General features: G+C 40.7%; 1 protein-coding gene across 3 annotated transcripts in view; it reads right to left on the bottom strand.

The window, feature by feature from the left end:
• Positions 1 to 9,255: 9,255 nt before the first annotated feature.
• The window catches only part of MLXIP (MLX interacting protein), a 49,709-nt gene continuing 35,103 nt past the window's right edge, over positions 9,256 to 23,861 (bottom strand). For 2 of the 3 annotated variants that reach the window (XR_011560031.1, XR_011560030.1), the window contains exon 17: positions 9,256 to 9,392. The gene's annotated coding sequence lies outside the window, so the exon portion shown is untranslated. Of the gene's footprint in view, positions 9,393 to 16,462; positions 16,516 to 23,861 lie in introns of all 3 variants that reach the window. The other variant, XR_011560029.1, reaches the window with a different exon arrangement.

Below are 23,861 nucleotides of genomic sequence, written 5' to 3'. Positions count from 1 at the left end.
CCTATCTACCCCTAGAGATTAGAACTGCCCCTACCCTCCTTGCCTTTCGTAAACTCCTCAAAACCCACCTTTGTCGTCAGGCATGGGGGAACTGAGATATCTCCCCGGGGCCTATACAATTTATGTATGGTATGTTTGTACGTATGTCTGCTTAATAATGGGTTTTTAAAAATATTTTAAATTGTAAATTATTAGATTTGTTATGAACTGTTTTATTGTGTTGTGAGCTGCCACGAGTCTATGGAGAGGGGCGGCATACAAATCTAATAAATAAATAATAAATAAATAAATTGCTTTACTTGCTCCAGATATTTCTTTCCAGCCCTAACCAGGTGCTATTAATGAACCCAAGCTCTTTCATTGTTACTCTCTGTGAAGAATGTTTTCCAAGCCCTAAGTCTTTGCAGGGTTTTTTCCATTGCTCTACTTGCAATGTAAGGAAAATCTGAGGAAGGCTATGCACCTGAGGTCGGCTGGGGTGTGAGTTCAGATGGTTACCTTTCCACCTGGTTCTTTTCTTTTAAAGAGAGAGAGAGAGAGTTCTATTACTATACAGTATCTTCTTTTCTATTCTTTCATAGCTATATTTTACTATGAGTATATCCTCTATAATCTTCATCATGTATTTTACTATGTGTGTACAAGGCAGAGGCTACCAGATCGAATCCCAGTAAGGAAGGGTGTAGCTAGCTGATGAGGCCAGAACAAGGCCGAAATGGGACCATCCTAGTCTCCCTTAATTTTAAAATTCCAGCTAAAAACATTTGATACATACATACATACATACATACATACATACATACATACATACATATGACGGTCTTGGTATATTCGGGTTTCTTCCCGTGTATATGTAGATTGTTCTGAGTTCAGGTTTTGCCCCATGTAATATTTTGCATGTCTATGGGACATTTCGGTGAAATCACATTCACCAACATCAGGCTGAAGTTGTAAGCTTCGTGCTGCTGTAAATATAAGCTTACAACTTCAGCCTGATGATGGTGAATGTGATTTCACCGAAACGTCGCATAGACATTCAAAATATTACACGGGGCAAAACCCAAACTCAGAACAAGCTACATACATATACCCGTGAAAATCTACCAAAACAAATATATATATATATTTTACATGTTTTTTTGCTGAATTTGAAAATTAAGGGAGACTAGGATAGATCTATTTTGTCCTTGTTCTGGCCTCATCAGCTAGCCATACCCTCACTGGGACTTGAACCTGCAACCTTTGCCTTGTAAGGCAGAGAATTATCCTCTAGGCTACAGTATCCAATCCCTTCAGCTCTGCACCAGGGAAGGGTTACATATTTTTGTGACGAATCACCCTGGTGTATTGAAGGAACATACCGTATTTTTCGCTCTATAAGATGCACCTGCTGATAAGACGCACCTAGATTTTAGAGGAGGAAAATAGAAAAAAAATATTTTGAGCCAAAAAGTGGGCTAAAATATTTATTACAATAACAGCGCATTTGAAAAACGCTTTCCCAGGCAGCCGGCTTGCTGGCCGGGGAAGCAAGCGATCCGGGACTGTGTGGCTTTGCGCCGTGAGGACAACAACGGCGCCCCACCACCCATTCCTGCAGACGCGCTGCCTTGCACCTCGTTTCCTCTTCCTGCCGCCGCATTCGGAGCCCGAGAGGGGAAAGAGAAGAATGGAGAGAGAGCCGCGCGCCGGAGGCGGACGCCGCTGCCGCCTCAACAGCAGCCACGGGAGTCGCTGGAGCTGCCCCCGGACTTTCCACCAAGCCCAATGCCGCCAGCTCACATGCCCGCCTCTCCCCGCGGCGGCGGTGGCAGCGGCGGCGGCGGTAGTGCTGCCCAGCGCTCCGGCGTTATCCGGGCTTCTCCCGCCACGCGCATCCCAGCAGCTCGCTCCGGCTGGCGGCGGCAGAGGAAGGCGAATGCGGCTTGGAAGCTGGCTGCTGGGATATCGCCGCCCCCCCTCTGCTCCAGCGCCTCCCGCCCCCCTCCCTGCCTGCATCTTCGCTCCATAAGACGGGGCTGATTTTTCATCCTACTTTGGGAGGAAAAAAACTGCTTCTTATGGAGCGAAAAATACGGTATATATATATACATACCCACTGAAACTCTCATTGTGTATTGGACAAAATAAATAAGTAAAAATAAATAAAAATAGGGAGAAAAGGGGGTGGGCGAATAACCAGCTTCTCTGGAGAAAGAGATGTGTATCTCCCATCAATTGAAGTGTAAAGATATAAAGACAGAAAGAAAGGCAGAATTACACTGTATGTATTGTAGCTGTATGTATTTGTGGTGATATTTTATTATATTTTGTCTATGGTGATGTCAATATTTGATGTGTAGAGGAAATTTTTTTAAAAAAAACTTTCAAAGAAAAACCTCCTGTCTCCAAACTCCATAATTTTAGCCCTTAACCCGACAGGAAAAGATTTGGGGGTCTGTAGCATCCACCTTCTCCGACACTAGGAAATAAAATGGAATTTCTCCAGTGGAAATAAAATGAAATCATCACGGTATAATTCCTGGCTGAGTGGAAAGGAAGCAATCTCTTTAGTAAAAATAAAAAAGAAATACCCAGAGGTGATTAGAACAAGGCTGACGGATTTATCACCATATCAGTATATCTTTGAGTAATTTCCGTGGCTGAGAGAGAGAGAGGTCTTCTTCTTTCTTTTTTTTTTAAAAAAGAGCAACTGATTGTTTAAAACTCCGATTTATATTATAATAAACCTTCGATTGACCAGAGGTCACTTTAGCCAACATTTTTAATGGAGTGGGCCAAAACAAACTGCCCAATGTAAGCCTACACAACACCCCATCTTCATAACATGGATATTAGGACCTAATGGAGACCCTTCCCCTTTCTTTATCTGATCAATCAAATCAAATAAATGCCTCCCTCTAGTTTGGGGTCAACAGAATCCAAGGTTGGGCTTCTCAGCAAAGAAGGGGTCAACCCAACCAAGATGGCGCACAGAACCACCCAATGGCCATCAAAGTCCCTTTTGGATCGTACGCCACCCACAATCGGACCCATCTCAGGATATCGGAGCAGTGGAAACATTAAGTTTTTCAATCTGACACCATCATGGCAACTCCCCCCCAACCCTAGGCACGTCCCATGTGGGAAATCTATCGAGGATTATCTTTGGAAACTGATCGCAATCATTTATGGGCGTTTCGTCAGGGTAGGAAACAGATAGACATCTCGCTCAGGAGGGAGCTTAAATACGGTACGGCCGACAGCCAAAGCAGAGAAGCCAACTCAGAACAGCCGAGTGATAACCGAAGGAGACTTTTGACTCGACACTTCATTCACCATGCTTAAAGGTAAGCAGAGGCTTCTAGAATTTGGGTCCAATGGATGGCTACATTTCATCTGTAGGCACTCGATTCTTTTCAACTAAAAAATGTGGCTAGACTAGACTTCTTCAGAATTTGAGTTAATAGGAAAGTGAACCCAAGAACAAGGGGACACAATCTGAAGTTAGTTGGGGGAAAGATCAAAAGCAACATGAGAAAATATTATTTTGCTGAAAGAGTAGTAGATCCTTGGAACAAACTTCCAGCAGACGTGGTAGATAAATCCACAGTAACTGAATTTAAACATGCCTGGGATAAACATATATCCATCCTAAGATAAAATACAGGAAATAGTATAAGGGCAGACTAGATGGACCATGAGGTCTTTTTCTGCCGTCAGTCTTCTATGTTTCTATGTATATAATCCTTAATTGTTGGGGACTCAACATTTTGGTGATTGAGTGACTTAGTTATTGAGTGATTGAGTGATTGAGTATTTGAGTGGCTGAGTGACTGAGTGACTGAATGTTTGGATGACTGAGTTATTGAGTGTTTGAATAATTGAGTGACTGATTGATTGAGTGTTTCAATTATTGAGTGATTGAGAAGCAGGGACAGGAGGATCCATTTTCAGAGGAAACTTTTCTGATAGAAAGAAGCAGGATTCCTACGGAATCCACAGGACTCCCGGGCTCCCTGGAGAATGATGAATGTACTATTTTAAATCACAGCCTTGTTTCCAAGGACTCATAATTGATCGATTTGCTTTCCCGGCAGAAATGACCATGTTGGTGATTGTCCTGTGGGGCTGCCAGGGAGCGCCAACAACAGCTCCCCGAAAGCAAGACCTCCACGGGCTGAGTGAACTCTATTGCAAAGCAAAAGTGGTGCTCGAACACTATCAATTGGTAAGTATGGTGGACTGATGCCCTCTGTCCTGGTTGACCATTTTAAGTGGCTTGGGGCTACCATTCCTCCTTCCTGCTTAGATGTCTGTCTTCTCATAGATGTCTCTTTCTCCTGCAAGACCAGAGCTTCTTAATAACAATAACAACAGAGTTGGAAGGGACCTTGGAGGTCTTCTAGTCCAACGCCCTGCTTGGGCAGGAAACCCTACACCACTTCAGACAGATGGTTATCCAACATCTTCCAGTGTTGGAGCATTCACAACTTCTGGAGGCAGGCAGTTCCACTGATTAACTGCGGATTTTCTCCTTAGTTCTAAGTTGCTTCTCCCCTTGTTTAGTTTCCACCCATTGCTTCTCGTCCTATCCTCAGGTGCTTTGGAGAGTAGCTTGACTCTCTCTTCTTTGGGGCAACCCCTGAGATATTGGAAGACCACTATCGTGTCTCCTCTGGTCCTTCTTTTTCATTAAAGTAGCCATGCCCAGTTCTTGCAACCGTTCTTCGTCTGTTTTAGCCTCTAGTTGACCTTATTCTTATTTCTCAAGAGTGGCATTCAGATGTTAGAAATCTCCCCTCTTCCTTCTGCTTTGGTTCAGGGGACAGACAGGAAGCCCAGCGGAGACAATTAATTAATTGATTGATTGATTGATTGATTGACTTACTTACTTACTTACTTACTTACTTACTTACTTACTTACTTACTTATTTATTTATTTATTTATTTATTATTTAGATTTGTATGCCGCCCCTCTCCGCAGACTCGGGGCGGCTCACAACAAAGTGAAAAAACAATTTACAACAAATCTAAATTACTGTTTAAAAATATTTAAAAGACCCCATTTTCTAAACACACATACATACAAACATACCATTCATAAATTGTATATGCCCAGGGGAGATGTCTCAGTTCCCCCATGCCTGACGGCAAAGGTGGGTTTTAAGGAGTTTACGGAAGGCAAGGAGAGTAGGGGCAGTTCTAATCTCCGGGGGGAGTTGATTCCAGAGGGCCAGGGCCGCCACAGAGAAGGCTCTTCCCCTGGGGCCCGCCAACCGACATTGTTTAGTTGACGGGACTCGGAGAAGGCCCACTCTGTGGGACCTAATCGGTCGCTGGGATTCGTGCGGCAGCAGGCGGTCCCGGAGATATTCTGGTCCAGTGCCATGAAGGGCTTTAAAGGTCATAACCAACACTTTGAATTGTGACCGGAAGTTGATCGGCAACCAATGCAGACTGCGGAGTGTTGGTGTAACATGGGCATACCTAGGTAGGCCCATGACTGCTCTCGCAGCAGCATTCTGCACGATCTGAAGTTCCCGAACACTTTTCAAAGGTCGCCCCATGTAGAGAATTCTCCCATCTTCATCAGAAGGACAATAAAAATGTCACCTGTGCTGGGTGGGAGGCCATCTTGAACTGACACCAATCTTTGCTTTCATTTTTGCAGGAGGATGACAAAAAATTGCCCCATGAAGTGAGATCGGTCATGGCATCTGTGTTTTCACAACCGGGTTGCAACTTCACCAAACTGGAAGAAGAATGCCAAACGATGCTGGCGTACCACAAGCTCTTTATCTGGTTCAACAAGACCTATAACCAAGAAGGGCTGCTGAAACCGGTGGTGAATTCTTTCCCCTTGCTCATTGACATGCAAGAAAGCTACATCAACTACACCTGTCCGGAAGGCACATCACGCGAAGCCCCAGAGATCACCTGCCCGAAGTACGACTCTAGCACGCCCAAACTGCAGAACAAGTTTCACTTTATTTTTGAGCTGTACAGAAATCAAATACACGACATTTGGAGTTCAAAATTAACGGAGAAACAGAGAAATGCCTCTCATGTGTGTGGAACTAACCCTTAAGAAATTTCAACTGAATTTTACTAAACGAATTAATACAATATTTATATGTATACGGTATCTGTAATTTATTATATTTATGCTATTTTTATATATTTATAACTTTATATATTGCATTAATTTAAAAATTAAATCATAGTTAATATTCATTTACTATTTCTTGGAGAGACAGTTCCATTGGTTGGACAGAGAAAACCAATTATTTTATTACATTTAAATCTATTTTAAATATTTGAATTATCCAATGGATGAATGTATTTAAAAGATGTGCTTGGGTGAAAGTATTTTAATTTAAGGAATTTTGTTAAGCTGCCGCTGAAGATGAAGTTTACTATTTTAAATTAATGTAACTCGATTCTAAGTGAGTCATGTCTTTAATGGAAAAGCAGCACCTATATATAATAAACAAAACAAATGTACAAAAAAATAAAACGGTTTCCTAGTTATTTCATTTCTATCTTCCAGGATATTACTTATTCCCATCTATTAAGATGCCAAATTATTTCAAATTTGATTCAGGGTTTTAATTCCAACTTCTTGAAAATCATTCCAGAAGCTTAGAGTTCACTAATTTCCTTGTTCAATTATTTATTTAGCATAGAGGGAAGTGTTTTTAAATAGGAAAGTAAACCCAAGAACAAGGGGGCACTATCTGAAGTTAGTTGGGGGAAAGATCAGAAGCAACGGGAGAAAATATTATTTGACTGAAAGAGTTATAGAGGCTTGGAACAAACCTCCATCAGACATGGTTGGTCAATCCACAGTAACTGAATTGAAACATGCCTGGGACTGATTGATTGATTGATTCATTTATTCATTCATTCATTCATCCAATACACAAATACATAGGAAGAAAAATAGACATGTAGCAAATATATATAAGGGTAAAAGTGAACTTAGAGGAGAGGATATACGAAACAAAGAGAATATAAATGATAAGTGAGAGAAAGGAAAGACAATTGGACAGGGGACGAACGGCACACCAGTGCACTTATGTACGCCCCTTACTGGCCTCTTAGGAACCTGGAGAGGTCAATCGTGGAGAGTCTAAGGGAGAAATGTTGGGGGTTAGGGGTTAGAGGATAAACATAGATCTATCCTGAGATAAAATACAGGAAATAGTATAAGGGCAGACTAGATGGACCAGGAGGTCTTTTTCTGCCGTCAATCTTTTATGTTTCTACACATCTAAGATATGGGACCCATACAATATAGAAGATTAAACATTAAATCGAGATAAAACCATAATAACAAAAAACGCCATAATATGGAGCCATCAAACAAAATGAAATTCAATGTAAAGTCCTATTATTATTATTATTATTATTATTATTATTATTATTATTATTATTATTATTATTAATTAGATTTGTATGCCGCCCCTCTCCGAAGACCTATACTTAGGTAAGAAATGCCAAAAGTACACTTATAAATTGGGTGAAACCAGGCTTAATAGCAGTGATTGTGTGAGGGATCTTGGTGTCTTAACTAGCTAAATATGAGCCAGCACTGTACAGTAGCACTCCAAAATCCCCAATCCTAAACTGCATTGACAGAGGGATTCAATCCAGATCAAGGGAGGGTACTAATATCACTCTAGAAAACCTTAGTAAGACCCCACCTAGAATACTGCCTCTAGTTTTGGTCACCGCTCTGTAAAAAAGATGTTGAGACTCTAGAAAAAGTGCAGAGAAGAGGTGGGTGGGTGGGTGGGTGGGTGGATGGATGGATGATAGGTAGGTAGGTAGACTCCGCTCCGAGTCTGTGGAGAGGGGCGGCATACAAATCTAATAAATGAAATAGATAGGTAGACAGACAGATAGACAGACAGACAAATAGATAGATAGGTGGATGGATGGATGGATGGATGGATGGATGGATGGATGGATGGATGGATGGATGATAGGTAGGTAGGTAGACAGAAAGACAGACAGATGATGATAGGTAGGTAGGTAGGTAGGTAGGTAGGTAGGTCGGTCGGTCGATCGATCGATCGATCGATAGATAGATAGATAGATAGATAGATAGATAGATAGATAGATAGATAGTTTTCCAAAACACCTGAAGGCCACACAAGGAATAGTGGATGGATGAGAGATTCAACCTAGAAATAAGGATAAATTTTCTGACAGTGAGAACAATCAACCGATGGAACAGAAGTTGCCTTCAGAAACTAGGAACTTCATCGCTGGAGGCTTTCAAAAAGATATTATTATTATTATTATTATTATTATTATTATTATTATTATTATTATTATTATTTAGATTTGTATGCCGCCCCTTTCTGTCATCTGTCCAAAAGGGTGTAGGGTCTGCTTGGGCGGACGGTTGGTGATACAGGCACACAAAAATATACATTATCTACTATACAAATGTCATGCCCATGTCACACCAACACTCCGCAGTCTGCATTGGTTGTCGATCAATTTCCGGTCACAATTCAAAGTGTTGGTTATGACCTATAAAGCCCTTCATGGCATCAGACCAGAATATCTCCAGGACCGCCTTCTGCTGCACTAATCCCAGCGACCGATTAGGTCCCACAGAGTGGGCCTTCTCCGGGTCCCGTCGACTAAACAATGTCGTTTGGCGGGTCCCAGGGGAAGAGCCTTCTCTGTGGCGGCCCCGACTGTCTGGAACCAGCTCCCCCCGGAGATTAGAACTGCCCCCACCCTCCTTGCCTTCCGTAAACTCCTTAAAACCCACCTTTGTCGTCAGGCATGGGGGAATTGAGATATCTCCCCCGGGCCTATACAATTTATGTATGGTATGTTTGTATGTATGTTTGATTAATAATGGGTTTTTTTTAATGTTTTTTTAAATTATTAGATTTGTTATGAATTGTTCTATTGCTGTTGTGAGCCTCCCCGAATCTATGGAGAGGGGCAGCATACAAATCTAATAAATAAATAGATGGATGGATGGATGGATAGATGATAGAGAGATAGATAGATAGATAGATAGATAGATAGATAGATAGATAGATGATAGATAGATAGATAGATGATAGATAGATAGATAAACAAACAAACAAATAAATAAACTGTATGTGTATGTACACACACACACACACAGCTCTTCTAAAATTATACACATTCAACCTTATTTACTGTGATAGTAAAAACATACTCAGAATCCCGGAGGGAAATTTAAAAAAAAAAACATTTTTTTTTACAGTTACTGCGTACCTGACCATACCAGTAGATGCCCATCACTGGTTTTAGCCTCCAGTCCCCTCATCATCTTTGTCGCTCTTCTCTGCATGTTGCCAGATGCTGTCACTTTCATGTCAGTTGTTGAGGGCCCAAATTTGGGTCACATGACCCTGGGAAAAATCAATTGAATGAAACCAATGAAAATCAACTTCAGGTTAACAGGTTAAAACTCAACCCTGACGAGACTGAGTGGCTGTGGGTCCTTCCTCCTAAAGACGATTCCATCTATCCGTCTTTGGTCCTGGAGGGAGAAGAAATTCTCCCCTCTGATAGGGTTCACAACTTGGGCGTCCTAGATCCACAGCTGAAGTTAGAACTACGTTTCTCAGCTGTGGCTGAGCAGGAAGAGGGAGATTGTGATCCCCTTATATAGAGCGCTGGTGAGACCACATTTGGAATACTGTGTTCAGTTCTGGAGACCTCACCTACAAAAAGATATTGACAAAATTGAATGGGTCCAAAGACGGGCTACAAGAATGGTAGAAGGTCTTAAGCATAAAACGTATCAGGAAAGACTTAATGAACTCAATCTGTAGAGTCTGGAGGACAGAAGGAAAAGGGGGGACATGATCGAAACATTTAAATATGTTAAAGGGTTAAATAAGGTTCAGGAGGGAAGTGTTTTTAATAGGGAAGTGAACCCAAGAACAAGGGGACACAATCTGAGGTTAGTTGGGGGAAAGATCAAAAGCAACATGAGAAAATATTATTTTACTGAAAGAGTAGTAGATCCTTGGAACAAACTTCCAGCAGACGTGGTTAGTAAATCCACAGTAACTGAATGTAAACATGCCTGGGATAAACATAGACCCATTGTAAGATAAAACACAGGAAATAGTATAAGGGCAGACTAGATGGACCATGAGGTCTTTTTCTGCCGTCAGTCTTCTATGTTTCTATGTTTCTATGTGGCGAGGGGGGGCTTTTGCGCAAGTTCATCTTGTTTACCAGTTACGGCCCTATTTGGACCATGAGGTGCTCTACAAAGTCACTCACGCCCTCATCACCTCTCGTCTTGACTATTGCAATGCGCTCTACATGGGGCTACCCTCGAAGAGGGTTCGGAGACTTCAGCTGGGGAAAAATGCAACAGTGCATGCAATTATGGGTGTACCTAGCTACACCTGTATTTCTCCATCTTTATGCAAGCTGCATTGGTTGCCAGTCAGTCTCCGAACGCAATTCAAGGTGTTGGTTATTACCTTTAAAGCCCTAAATGGTGGAAGGTCTTAAGCATAAAACGTATCAGGAAAGACTTAATGAACTCAATCTGTAGAGTCTGGAGGACAGAAGGGAAAAGTGGGGACATGATCGAAACATTTAAATATGTTAAAGGGAAGTGAACACAAGAACAAGGGGACACAATCTGAAGTTAGTTGGGGGAAAGATCAAAAGCAACGTGAGAAAATATTATTTTACTGAAAGAGTAGTAGATCCTTGGAACAAACTTCCAGCAGACATGGTTGGTCAATCAATCCACAGAAACTGAATCTAAACAGGCCTGGAATAAACATATATCCATCCTAAGATAAAATGCAGAAAATAGTATAAGGGCAGAACGGAGGGATCATGAGGTCTTTTTCTGCCGTCAGTCTTCTATGTTTCTAAATGGCTCAGGGCCTGACTATTTATGGGACCACCTCCTCCCTCACACCTCGCTGTGGCCAGTAAGAACCCACAGAGTCGGACTTCTCCGGGTCCTGTCCGCCAAACAATGTTGGTCAGGAAAGCGCCTTCTGTGTGGTGGCTCCAACCCTGTGGAATCAAACTGTCCCCAGAGATTCGCATTATTTCTTCCCTACCAGTCTTCTGGAAAGCCATTAAGACCTGGCTTTTCCGGCAGGCCTGGAATTAGGATTGAAGGTTAGCACACGTGGCTTTTTTAATATAGTAGTTTTTGTACTGTAGATCTCATTGAAACATAGAAGATTGATGGTAGAAAAAGACCTCATGGTCCATCTAGTCTGTCTGCCCTTATACTATTTCCTGTATTTTATCTTAGGGTGGATATATGTTTACCCCAGGCATGTTTAAAGTCAGTTACTGTGGATTTATCAACCACGTCTGCTGGAAGTTTGTTCCAAGCTTCTACTACTCTTTCAGTAAAGTAATATTTTCTCACATTGCTTCTGATCTTTCCCCCAACTAACCTCCGATTGTGCCCCCTTGTTCTTGTGTTCACTTTCCTATTAAAAATAAATAAATTGCAAGGCCATTTTTTTCAGCAGTCATTAAATTAAGCCAGTGTTTCCCAACCTTGGCAACTTGAAGAGATCTGGACTTCAACTCCCAGAATGTCTTTCCTTTCTCTCCTTTATCATATATATTTTCTTTCTTTCATATATCCTCTCCTCTAAGTTCACTTCTACCCGTATATATATTACTACATGTCTATTTTTCTTCCTATGTATTTGTGTACAGTATTGGACAAATGAATAAATAAATAAATAAATATGACAGAAGGAAAAGGGGGGACCTGATCAAAACATTTAAATATGTGAAAGGGTTAAATAAGGTCCAGGAGGGAAGTTTTTAATAGGGAAGTGAACCCAAGAACAAGGGGACACAATCTGAAGTTAGTTGGGGGAAAGATCAAAAGCAACATGAGAAAATATTATTTCACTGAAAGAGTAGTAGATGCTTGGAACAAACTTCCAGCAGACGTGGTTGGTCAATCCACAGTCACTGAATTTAAACATGCCTGGGATAAACATAGATCCATCCTAAGATAAAATATAGAAAATAGTATAAGGGCAGACTAGATGGACAGTGAGGTCTTTTTCTGCCGTCAGTCTTCTATGTTTCTATGTTTCTACCGTGTTTTATTTAGGGTGCTGATTTATTAAATCTTGTTATTGAAGGGCCCTGTCATCAGGGGAGCTCTGACAGATTACAGGGAAGGGATTACTTTAATGGGAAAGTGAACACAAGAAGAAGGGAGCACAATCAGGTTAGTTGGGGGAAATATCAGAAGCCACGTGAGAAAATATTGTTTTGCTGAAAGAGTCGTAGATGCTTGGAACAAACTTCCAGCAGACGTGGCAGGTCAATCCACAGGAACTGAGTTTAAACATGCCTGGGATAAACATAGATCCATCCTGAGATAAAATACAGAAAATAGTATAAGGGCAGACTAGATGGACCAGGAGGTCTTTTTCTGCCGTCAGTCTTCTATGTTTCTATAAAATATTCCAAAGGCAACCTCCTTCATCCTCCGGCTCTCTAAAATTCGACTTTTGCTCTCGGATTTCCCTGCTTCCGTCCCTGTCAGAAATATATACAGTAATCGAATTTCCCCCTCCTTCTCCTCCTTGTGGTGATGCTGGTTTCGTGGAGCAAATTAACACGTATCCTCCATCTGATATCGCTATCTCTCTTTTAATATTTCTGCCGATAAATTCACCTCATGGCGCCCACCGATCACAGTCTAGGCCACTACAGTAATAAGTCTGACTAACGTTTCCCGCCTTCAGAAATGGGGAAAGTGAAAAGGATTTCCACCAGATATCATGACTAGGGATTTTGAAAGATAGTAAGGAAAAACCCAGAAGCGTTTCCTTCATCCTTTGGGGGGTTTTGGGCCCACTGTTTTTATGGCAGGATGACTGAAGTTACAAATGAAAGGCCCAAGACTTCTTTTTAAAAAATAATAATTTTTTTTTTTGTATATAAACTTTAAAAAAATACAAAAAAGAAAAAAAATACTAACATTGTACAAAAAAAAAAGAGAAAGCAGACCAAAAAACAACAACAACCAACCCCTCACAAACTAAACGTATTGGTAGGCCAAAGTCTCTAACTCAAAGGATGGCTTCGGCCTAACACCCTAACCCAATATGCACTGCTGAAAAAAATAAAGGCAACACTTAAAAAACAAAATAGAACTTCAAGTAAACCAAACTTCTGTGGAATCTAACTGTCCACTTAGGAAGCAACACTGATTGACAGTCAATTTCACCTTCTTCTTCTTCTTCTCCTTCTCCTTCCTCCTCCTTCATCTTCCTTCTTCTTCTTCTTCTTCTTCTTATTATTATTATTATTATTTATTTGATTTGTATGCCGCCCCTCTCCGCAGACTCGGAGCGGCTGTTGTGCAAATGGAATATCCAATGAGAATATTTCATTCATTCAGATCTAGGATGTGTCCTTTGAGGGTTCACTTTACTTTTTTGAGCAGTATACATACATTAATAAATTTTATGACACATACCGACTCTTTATTTTATGCTTGTTTACTATTCTACCTATTTCTACTGACGTTATTGCTTTTATATCTCTGAGGAACTTAATTATAACTGCCCGAGAATCCATTGGTGTTAGAAACATAGAAGACTGACGCCAGAAAATGACCTCATGGTCAATCTAGTCTGCCCTTATACTATTTTCTGTATTTTATCTTACAATGGATATATGTTTATCCCAGGCAGGTTTAAATTCAGTGACTGTGGATTTACCAACCACGTCTGCTGGAAGTTTGTTCCAAGCATCTACTACTCTTTCAGTAAAATAATATTTTCTCACGTTGCTTTTGATCTTTCCCCCAACTAACTTCAGATTGTGTCCCCTTGTTCTTGGGTTCACTTTCCTATTAAAAACACTTCCCTCCTGAACCTTATTGAACCCTTGAACATATTGAAATATTTCGATCCTGTCCCCCCTTTTCCTTCTGTCCTCCAGACTAGACAGATGGAGTCCATGAAGTCTTTCCTGAGAAGTTTTATGCTTGAGACCTTCCACCATTCTTGTAGCCCGTCTTTGGACCAGTTCAATTTTGTCAATATCTTTGTAAGTGAGGTCTCCAGAACTGGACACAGTAGTATTCCAAATGTGTTGAAGAAGAAAGCTGGCTGAGGAATTCTGGGAGTTGAATAAATAAACGTTAATCTTTTAAATTTGTTTCCACGTGTTGTGAGCCGCCCCGAGTCTTCGGAGAGGGGCGACATACAAATCTAAGTAATAAATAAATAAATAAATAAATAAAATAAATAAATTCGACGTTTGCGCTTGGATTTTCCTGCTTCCGTCCCCGGCAGAAATGCATAATCGAATTTCCCCCTCCTTCTCCTCTTTGTGGTGATGCTGGTTTCATGGAGCAAATTAACACGTATCATCCATCTGATATCTCCGTCTGCCTCTCTTCCTATTTTTGCAGATAAATTCACCTCATCCGGTCCCTGGTACCCACCAATCACATTTTGGACCACTAATAAGGCTGACTAACGTTTCTTACCTTTGGAAGTGGGGAAAGTGAAAAGGATTTCCACGAGATATCATGACCAGGACTTTTCATGATAGTCAGGAAAAACCCCAAAGTGTTTCCTTCATCCTTTGGGGGTTTTGACCCACTGTTTTGGTGGCAAGATGACTGAACTTACGAACGGTCAGTCTAGGATGTGAATGAACTGCCCAAAAGTTCATTTAAAAAAAAATAAAAAATTATTGGGATTTAAACGATTATTATTATTATTATTATTATTATTATTATTATTATTTAGATTTGTATGCCGCCCCTCTCCGTAGACTCGGGGCGGCTTTAAAAAAATACAAAAAAAGAAAAAATACAAACATTGTACAAAAAAAGACAGCAGACCAACCCCCCCAACCCCCCCCCTTTTACGATGCATATATCAACTCTTATTTTATAGAAACATAGAAACATAAAAGACTGACGGCAGAAAAAGACCTCCTGGTCCATCTAGTCTGCCCTTATACTATTTCCTGTATTTTACCTTAGGATGGATCTAGGTTCATCCCAGGCATGTTTAAATTCAGTTACTGTGGATTTACCAACCACGTCTGCTGGAAGTTTGTTCCAAGCATCTACTACTCTTTCAGTAAAATAATATTTTCCCCCAACTAACTTCAGATTGTGTCCCCTTGTTCTTGTGCTCACTTTCCTATTAAAAACACTTCCCTCCTGGACCTTATTTAACCCTTTCACATATTTAAATGTTTTGATCATGTCCCCCCTTTTCCTTCTGTCCTCCAGACTATGCAGATGGAGTTCATGAAGTCTTTCCTGATACGTTTTATGCTTAAGACCTTCCACCATTCTTGTAGTTTGTTTACTATTCTATTTCTACGGACATTATAGCTTATATATTATACGTTATAAGGAACTTAATCATAACTGCCCAAGTTGGTGTTAACAGAAGAAAGTTGTCTGAGGAACTCTGCGAGTTGAAGGCCACAAGTCTTAAAGTTGTCAAAGTTGGAGACCCCTAGAGAGTTGGAGTTCTCCTCACTGTACTTTATTTTTTATTTTTTAATTTAATAGAATTAGTTTGTGGTGTTCCTCCTGTTGCAAACCCTTCTGGAAATGACTTGACCGGTGGAAAGAATCTGACTGGTGCCACACAGTGCCCTTCTCGAGAATCCGTTCTCCCTCTCCAGATGTTATTTAGCTCTTTATTTCCTAAGAGTGGGTTTCGGACGTTAGAAATCTCCCTTCTTTCTTCTGCTTTGGTTCAGGGGACGGACAAGAAGAAGCCCAGGGCAACATCTGGAGAGGCAATTCTCCACCTTCATCAGAAGGACAATAAAATGTTGGCTGGTGTTGGGTGAGAAGCCGACTTGAATTGACACAAATCTTTGGTTTCATTTTTGCAGGTGTGCTGCAATTTCAAACTGGCAATTTTAATGCCAAATTCCTCAGGTGTTTCACGCGCTGTTTTTCTGGTTCAAGAGCACTTATCCCCAGGAGGGACGGACGGAAGGAAGGAAGGAAGGAGAAAGAAAGGAGAAAGAGAAAGAAAGAAAAGAAAGAGAAGGAAGGAATTAAGGAATGAAGGAGAAAGAAAGAAAAGAAAGAAAGAGAAGGAAAAGAAAGAAGGAAAGAAGGAAAAAAGGAAGGAAGGAAGGAGAAAGAAAGGAGAGAGAAAGAAAGAAAGAAAGAAAGAGAAGGAATGAATTAAGGAACGAAGAAAGGAGAAAGAAAGAAAAGAAAGGAAGGAAGGAAAAGAAAGAAGGAAGGAAGGAAAGAAGGAAGGAAGGAAGGAAGGAAGGAAGGAAGGAAGGAAGGAAGGAAGGAAGGAAGGAAGGAAGAACCACCAAAGTAATAAAAAGGGGGAACTTCTAATGACTGAATCTTCATAAAACAACCGAGTAATTGTATTGCTTGGCAGGTTATGCAGTTACAAAGGTACAAGTTATTCCACACACAAAAAAAAGCTTTACCTGCCTTTAAAAATACAGCTTTCTCTCCACTCCACAAGCTTCTTTGAAATTCACTGCCTGTTCAAGAGAGAAGCGTTTTTCTATCATAGAAATTAAACGTGCAACTAACAGACAGGAAGCAGCAGGTGAAGCTAGGCAAAAATCACATCTGATATCTGTACAAGTAGCACTATTAGTCTTCTCATCGTTCCTATCACCCATCTCCCACCACTTTTGATTTTATGACTGTAACTTGTTGCTTGTATCCTTAAGATTTTTTATTAATGTTGTTTCCTGGTTGCTTATTTGGCCCCTATGACAATCATTTAAGTGTTGAACTTCATGATTCTTGACAAATGTATATTTACTTTTATGCACACTGAGAGCCTCTGCACCAAAGACAAATTCCTTATGTGTCCAATCACACCTGGCCAATAAAGAATTCTATTTTATTCTATTCTAAAAATAAATCTATGCATTTCAGGTTTGTACAGGGGGTCTCGGTGAAATCCTGGCTGAATGGAACGGAAATAATGGAATTCGGTACTTCTTACAAGGTGGACACTGTTGTGCCATTATCAGATTAATTACAAGACTAATTAAGATTAATTAAAATTAAGATCGCTTAATTACAAGATCTAATGTTTATAACAGGGAAATATTTTTTTTTCAATTCTAGCAGTGTAGATTTAAGTGTGCTACATCCAGTCTTGGTCAAAAAAGCCAACATGTGATCCTGCTTTTAAAAGGAGAAAGTTTCAAGTTCTTCAACGTCCAGCTTCTCTGGTCTTCTCCTTGCACTAGAAAGTTAAAATGAAATTTTTCCAACGGAAATTAAATGAAAGCATCATGGTATAATTCCTGGGTGAGTGGAAAGGAAGCAATTTACAAAAAAAAAAAAAAAAGAAATACACAGAAGTGCTTACAAGAAGACCGACAGATTTATCATGTTATCAGTATATCTGAGTAATTTCTGTGGCTAAGAGGTCTTCCTTTTTTTAAAAAAGAGCAACTGTTTGTTTAGAACTCCAATTGATATTGTAATAAACTTTTAATTGACTAATTTATTTAATTACTTGTTTGTTTGCTTATTTGCTTGCTTGTTTATTTATTTATTGGTGATATTTATATGCCACACAATTCCAATAGGACTGTTGGCGGCCTCAAGGTTATAATGGAACTGGGAAAGGTGCAAAAAAGGGCAACAAGAATGATGAAGGAAATGGAGCCCCTCCCTTCTGAAACCAGGTTGCAACGCCTTGGTCTCTTCAGCCTTGAAAGACGGCGTTTAAGGGGTGACTTGATCAAAGGGTATAAAATCCTGCATGGGATAGAAAAGGTGGATAAGGAAAAAATTCTTTTCTCTATCACACAATACTAGGACGAAGGGACCCTCCCTAAAGCTCACAGGTAAGAAAGTGAGGACAAATCAAGGGAAATATTTCTTCACCCAGAGGGTCCTTGGTTGATGGAATTAACTTCCAGAAGAGGTCGTGACAGCTGTCAGCCTGGAGAGCTTCAAGGCAGGATTAGACAGATTCAGGGATGCCAAGTGTATCCATGGTGGTTATTGAAACAGATGTCCAAGTGCCTCCTCTATGTTGGTTGAGGCAGGCAGGGTTCCCTTGGGTCCCATTTGTTGGGGGTCAAGGGAAAGGGAAGGTATTGCCTTCTCTTTCTGCTCAAGATCCCCCTGGACAATTGGGGGGGGCACTGTGGGACACAGAATGCTGGACTTGATGGGCTTTGGCCTGATTCGCCATGGCTCTTCTTAGGTTCTTCCAATGATCACAATAATTAAAACAATATAAGCATTAAAATAACAAGAACAATATAAATTACTGACCCTTAAAAAAAACTACCCATCTATACCTCAATCTGAGTATTGTATTGGCAGTTCTGTGTTAGCAAATACTTCAGAAGAAAAGGATTTAAGGGTAGTGATTTCTGACAGTCTCAAAATGGGTGAACAGTGCAGTCAGGCGGTAGGGAAAGCAAGTAGGATGCTTGGCTGCATAGCTAGAGGTATAACAAGCAGGAAGAGGGAGATTATGATCCCGCTATATAGAGCGCTGGTGAGATCACATTTGGAATACTGTGTTCAGTTCTGGAGACCTCACCTACAAAAAGATATTGACAAAACTGAACGGGTCCAAAGACGGGCTACAAGAATGGTGGAAGGTCTTAAGCATAAAACGTATCAGGAAAGACTTCATGAACTCCATCTGTCTAGTCTGGAGGACAGAAGGGAAAGGGGGGACATGATCGAAACATTTAAATATATTAAAGGGTTAAATAAGGTCCAGGAGGGGTGTTTTTAATAGGAAAGTGAGCACAAGAACAAGGGGACACAATCTGAAGTTAGTTGGGGGAAAGATCAAAGGCAACATGAGAAAATATTATTTTACTGAAAGAGTAGTAGATCCTTGGAACAAACTTCCAGCAGACGTGGTTGGTAAATCCACAGTAACTGAATTTAAACATGCCTGGGATAAACATAGATCCATCCTAAGATAAAATACAGAGAATAGTATAAGGGCAGACTAGATGGACCAGGAGGTCTTTTTCTGCCGTCAGTCTTCTATGTTTCCATACCATCAATCGTTTGTGTTGCCAGGCCTGGGGGAAGACTTTGGATGGAAAGAGTTTTGGAGTAGCCAAAACCTTTTTCCCAATACACAACGCCCTATCTTCATGAAATGGATATTCGGATCTAATGGAGACCTTTCCCCTTTATTTATCCAATCAATCAAATGCTGTCCTCTACTTTGGGATCAGCAGACTCCAAGGTTGAAGGTCTCGACAGGGAAGGGTCAACCCAACCAAGATGGTGCACAGAACTTTTTGAAGAGGGTCGCCCAGAAAGTAATGCACCACATTTTTTTTCTCAGCCTACAATAATGGTTCGAATGCGAAACTTTAGATATACATTATTTGAATCGTCAGGAGTGCATGTGTAAATTTTGCCTTTCTTCAGACAGAAAGCGTAGCTGCAGCTGTGTTTCGAATGGTGCCTGTAAGGGAGGTGCGTTACAAGGAGCCTGTCGTCATTGAATTTCTCACTGTGGCGAAAGAAACTGTTGGGAACATTCACAAACGTTTGTGGACAGTTGATGGAGAATCTGCAGTCGACAGAAGTACGGTTAGTCGCCAGGCACAGAGAGTGAGGCTATTTAAAGACGGAAATGGCTTCGCGACCAGAACAAGGAGTGGTACCGACAGGGCATAGACGCCCTTGTGTCTCGCTGGAGGAAGGTCATAGAACGGGACGGAGATTACGTGAAAAATAGGGAGTGTAGAAGAAATAAGAACAAGGATGCACAATCTGAGGTTAGTTGGGGAAAAGATCAGGAGCAGCATGAGAAAATATTATTTTACTGAACGAGCAGTAGATGCTTGGAACAAACGTCCAGCAGACGTGGTTGGTATATCCACAGTAACTGAATTAAAACCTGCCTGGGATAAACATAGATCCATCCTAAGATAAAATACAGGAAATATTACAAGGGCAGACTAGATGGACCAGGAGGTTTTTTTCTGCCGTCAATCTACAGTCACTGATTTGAAACATGCTTGGGATAAACATCGATCCATCCTAAGATTATTATTATTTATTAGATTTGTATGCTGCCCTTTTCCAAAGACAGGAAATAATATAAGGGCAGACTAGATGGACCAGGAGGTCTTCTTCTGCCGTCAATCTTCTATGTTTCTATCATTCTTTCTGGTGTGTAAGTTTCATTGTGTTCAATAAATAATTGTTGCAGGAAAAAAAAAGTGGTGTATTACTTTCTGGGCGACCCTCGTACGTCCTTCGCAGGTGGACCCACCTTGGGATAGTGGACAGGACTTCCAGGAAGACTTTCAAACTGACATCATCATGGCAATTCCCACCCAGACACGTCCCCTGTGTGAAATCTATCGAGGATTATCTTTGGAAACTGATCACAATCACTCAGGGGAGCTTCGTCAGGGTAGGAAACAGATAAGACATCTCGCTCAAGAGGGAGCTTAAATACGGTACGACCGACAGCCAGAGCAGAGAAGCCAACTCAGAACAGACAAGTGAAAAAACTAAAGGAGACTTTTGACTCTGCTACATTCACCATGCTTAAAGGTAAGAATTGGGGTCCAATGGATGGTTTTGTTACAAGGGTTTTTGCAAATGGAAATGGCTATTGATGCACCCCTGCCCCGCTGCTAATGGGGGAAAGCAAAGCTCTCCCCCTTTGGAAGATGTCCAGATGCCAAGCCTGGACATTGTCCAAAACCAATCCAGAATTTGGACCATGACCTTTGCAAAGACAGGGAAGATCCTGCATCTCTTGTCAACTTTACAAACTTCCAACTTCTGGAATGCTGCTTGGGGAATCCTGAGTTGAAGTTTTAAAATTGCCAAAAATTAATTTTCTATGCTACGGGATAATATGGGTGACTTTTTAACCACTGATCAAATATGAATATGTACTGCTCCAAAAAAATAAAGGGGACACTTAAAGAACACATCCTAGACCTGAAAAAAATGAAATATTCTCATTGAATATTTTGTTCTGTACAAAGTTGAATGTGCACAACAGCAGGGGAAACTGATTGTCAATCACTGTTGCTTCCTAAGTGGACAGTTTGATTTCACAGAAGTTTGATTGACTTGGAGTTCTATTGTATTGTTTAAGTGTTCCCTTTTTTTTTTTAAGCGGTGTATATCTTTCCTTTGAGAGCCTTGCTATTGAAAAAAGCAAAAGTCTACGGAGAGGGGCGGCATACAAATTTAATAAATAATTTAATTTAATAAATAAATATCCTAAGAGGTCAGTAAGGGGCAGGCGTAAGTGCACCAGAGTGCCTTCTGTCCCCTGTCCTAATATTTTTCTTTTACTAGTGTCATGTATATAAATGTTATTCTATCTTTATAGCACCAATGCGTGCTTGGCAAACAAGGAAATGAAATAAATAAAAGGCTGCAATGAAAATTATGGTGGACCAAGCTATCTGGAGAGTTTCGGGATTGGGAAAGGAGCATGGGATAAACAGGATGGGACGGTCTGTTCGATCTCTAGTCCTGAGTAAAGATGGATAGAGTTCTAACCGGATGTCATCACTGTCACTCAATCACAGCCTTGCAGAGATTGAGAAGCAAGGAAGGGAACTGTTTTCAGAGGAAACATTTCTGATAGAAAGAAGTAGGATTCCTACAGAATCCACAGAACTCCTGGGCTCTTTGGAAAATAGAATGGAATAGAATAGAATAAGGATAGCATAGAATAGAATAGAATAAGGATAAAATAGAATAGAATAAGGGTAGAATAGAATAGAATAAGGATAGAATAGAATAGAATAAGGATAGAATAGAATAGAATAGAATAAGGATAGAACAGGATAGAATAGAATAGTTTATTGGCCAAATGTGATTGGACACACAAGGAATTTGTCTTTGGTGCAGATGCTCTCAGCGTACATAAAAGAAAATAGACATTTGACAAGAATCATGAGGTACAAACTCAATGATTGTCATAGGGATCAAACAAGCAATGAGGAAACAATCAATATTAATAAAAATCTTAGGATACAAGCAACAAGTTGCCGTCATAAAAGGGTGATAGGAATGATGGGAAAAAACTAGTAGAAATAGTGCAGACTGAGTAAATTGTTTGACAGTGTGGAGGGAATTATTTGTTTAGCAGAGTGATGGCGTTCGGGGAAAAACTGTCCTTGTGTCTAATTGTCTTGGTGTGCAGTGCCCTGTAGCGATGATTTGAGGGTAGGAGTTGAAACAGTTTATGTGCAGGATGTGAGGGGTCAGCAAATATTTTCACGGCCCTCTTTTTGACTCGGTCCTCAATGGAAGGCAGGTTGGCAGCAATTGTTTTTTCTGCAGTTCTGATTCACGGCCTTGTTTCCAAAGACTCATAATTGACCGATTTGCTTTCCCGACAGAAATGACCATGTTGGTGATTGTCCTGTGGGGCAGCCAGGGAGCGCCAACGACAGGCCCCCCACCGCAAGATGTGCGGGGGCTGAGTGAACTCTATTGCAAAGCAGAGGAGCTACTCGAAAAATATCAATCCGTAAGTATGCTGGACCGATACCTTCTGCCCTGGTTGACTTTTAGAAGTGGCTTTGGGCTTATTATTATTATTATCATTATTATTTATTAGATTTGTATGCCGCCCCGCTCCGAAGACTCGGGGCTTCCATTCCTCCTTCCTTCTTAGCAGGAGAAACCGAGAGGTTCCTCTATTTGTCTCTTTCTCCTGCAAGACCAGAGGCTCCTTATTTCTTCAGAGTAGCTTTCAGATGTTAAAAATCAGATTAAAGCTGGAAGGGACCTTAGAGGTCTTCTAATCCAACCCTACACCATTTCAGACAAGTGGTTGTTTAGTCTCTTTTTCTTAAAAACCTCCAGTGGTGAAACACTTGCAACTTCTGGTGGCAAGCTATTCCACTGGTTAATTGTCCTCACTGTTAATCTAAAGTCTAAATGCTAGTTTCTCCTTAATTCCAGGTTGCTTGTCTCCTTGATTAGTTTCCATCCATCGCTTCTTGTTCTGCCTTCTGGTGCTTTAGAGAATAAATTGACTCCCTCTTCTTTGTGGCAGCTTCTCAAATATACTGGAATGCTGCTATTATGTCACCCCTAGTCCTTTTTTTAAACTCTAGATCAGCCAAACCCAATTCCTGCAACCTATCTTCATTATGTTTTAGTCTCCAAGGCCTTTGCTCATCTTAGTTGCTCTCCTGCGAACTTTTTGCAAAGTCTTAACATCTTTGCAGAAGGCTTGGCTGCAGAGCTAGAGGTATCACAAGCAGGAAGAGGGAGATTGTGATCCCGCTGTATAGAGCGCCAGTGAGACCAAATTTGGAATAATACTGTGTCCAGTTCTGGAGGCCTCGTCTACAAAAAGAGATGGATCAAATTGGTCCAGAAGGGAAAGGGGGGACAGGATCAAAACATTTAAATATGTGAAAGGGTTAAATAAGTTTCAGGAGGGAAGTGTAAAGTGAACACAAGAACAAGGGTGCACAATCTGAGGTTAGTTGGGGGAAAGATCAGAAGCAGCGTGAGAAAATATTATGTTACTGAAAGAGTAGTAGATGCTTGGAACAAACTTCCAGCAGATATGGTTGGTAGAGGGGCGGCATACAAATCCAATAAATTATTATTATTATTATTATTATTATTATTATTATTATTATTATTATTATTAATTATTAAATCCACAATCACTGAATGTAAACATGCCTGGGATAAACATAGATCCATCCTAAGATAAAATACAGGAAATAGTATAAGGGCAGACTAGATGGACCAGGAGGTCTCTTTCTGCCGTCAATCTTCTATGTTTCTATGTTCTTTCTATGCTTTAGTCTCCAGGATTTTGCTTATCTTAGTTGCTCGTCTTCTGAACTTTTTGCAAAGTCTCAAC

Source organism: Erythrolamprus reginae, chromosome 10, assembly GCF_031021105.1.
Source record: "Erythrolamprus reginae isolate rEryReg1 chromosome 10, rEryReg1.hap1, whole genome shotgun sequence".
Classification (NCBI taxonomy): domain Eukaryota; kingdom Metazoa; phylum Chordata; class Lepidosauria; order Squamata; family Dipsadidae; genus Erythrolamprus; species Erythrolamprus reginae.
This window is presented reverse-complemented; position numbering and strand designations above follow the sequence as displayed.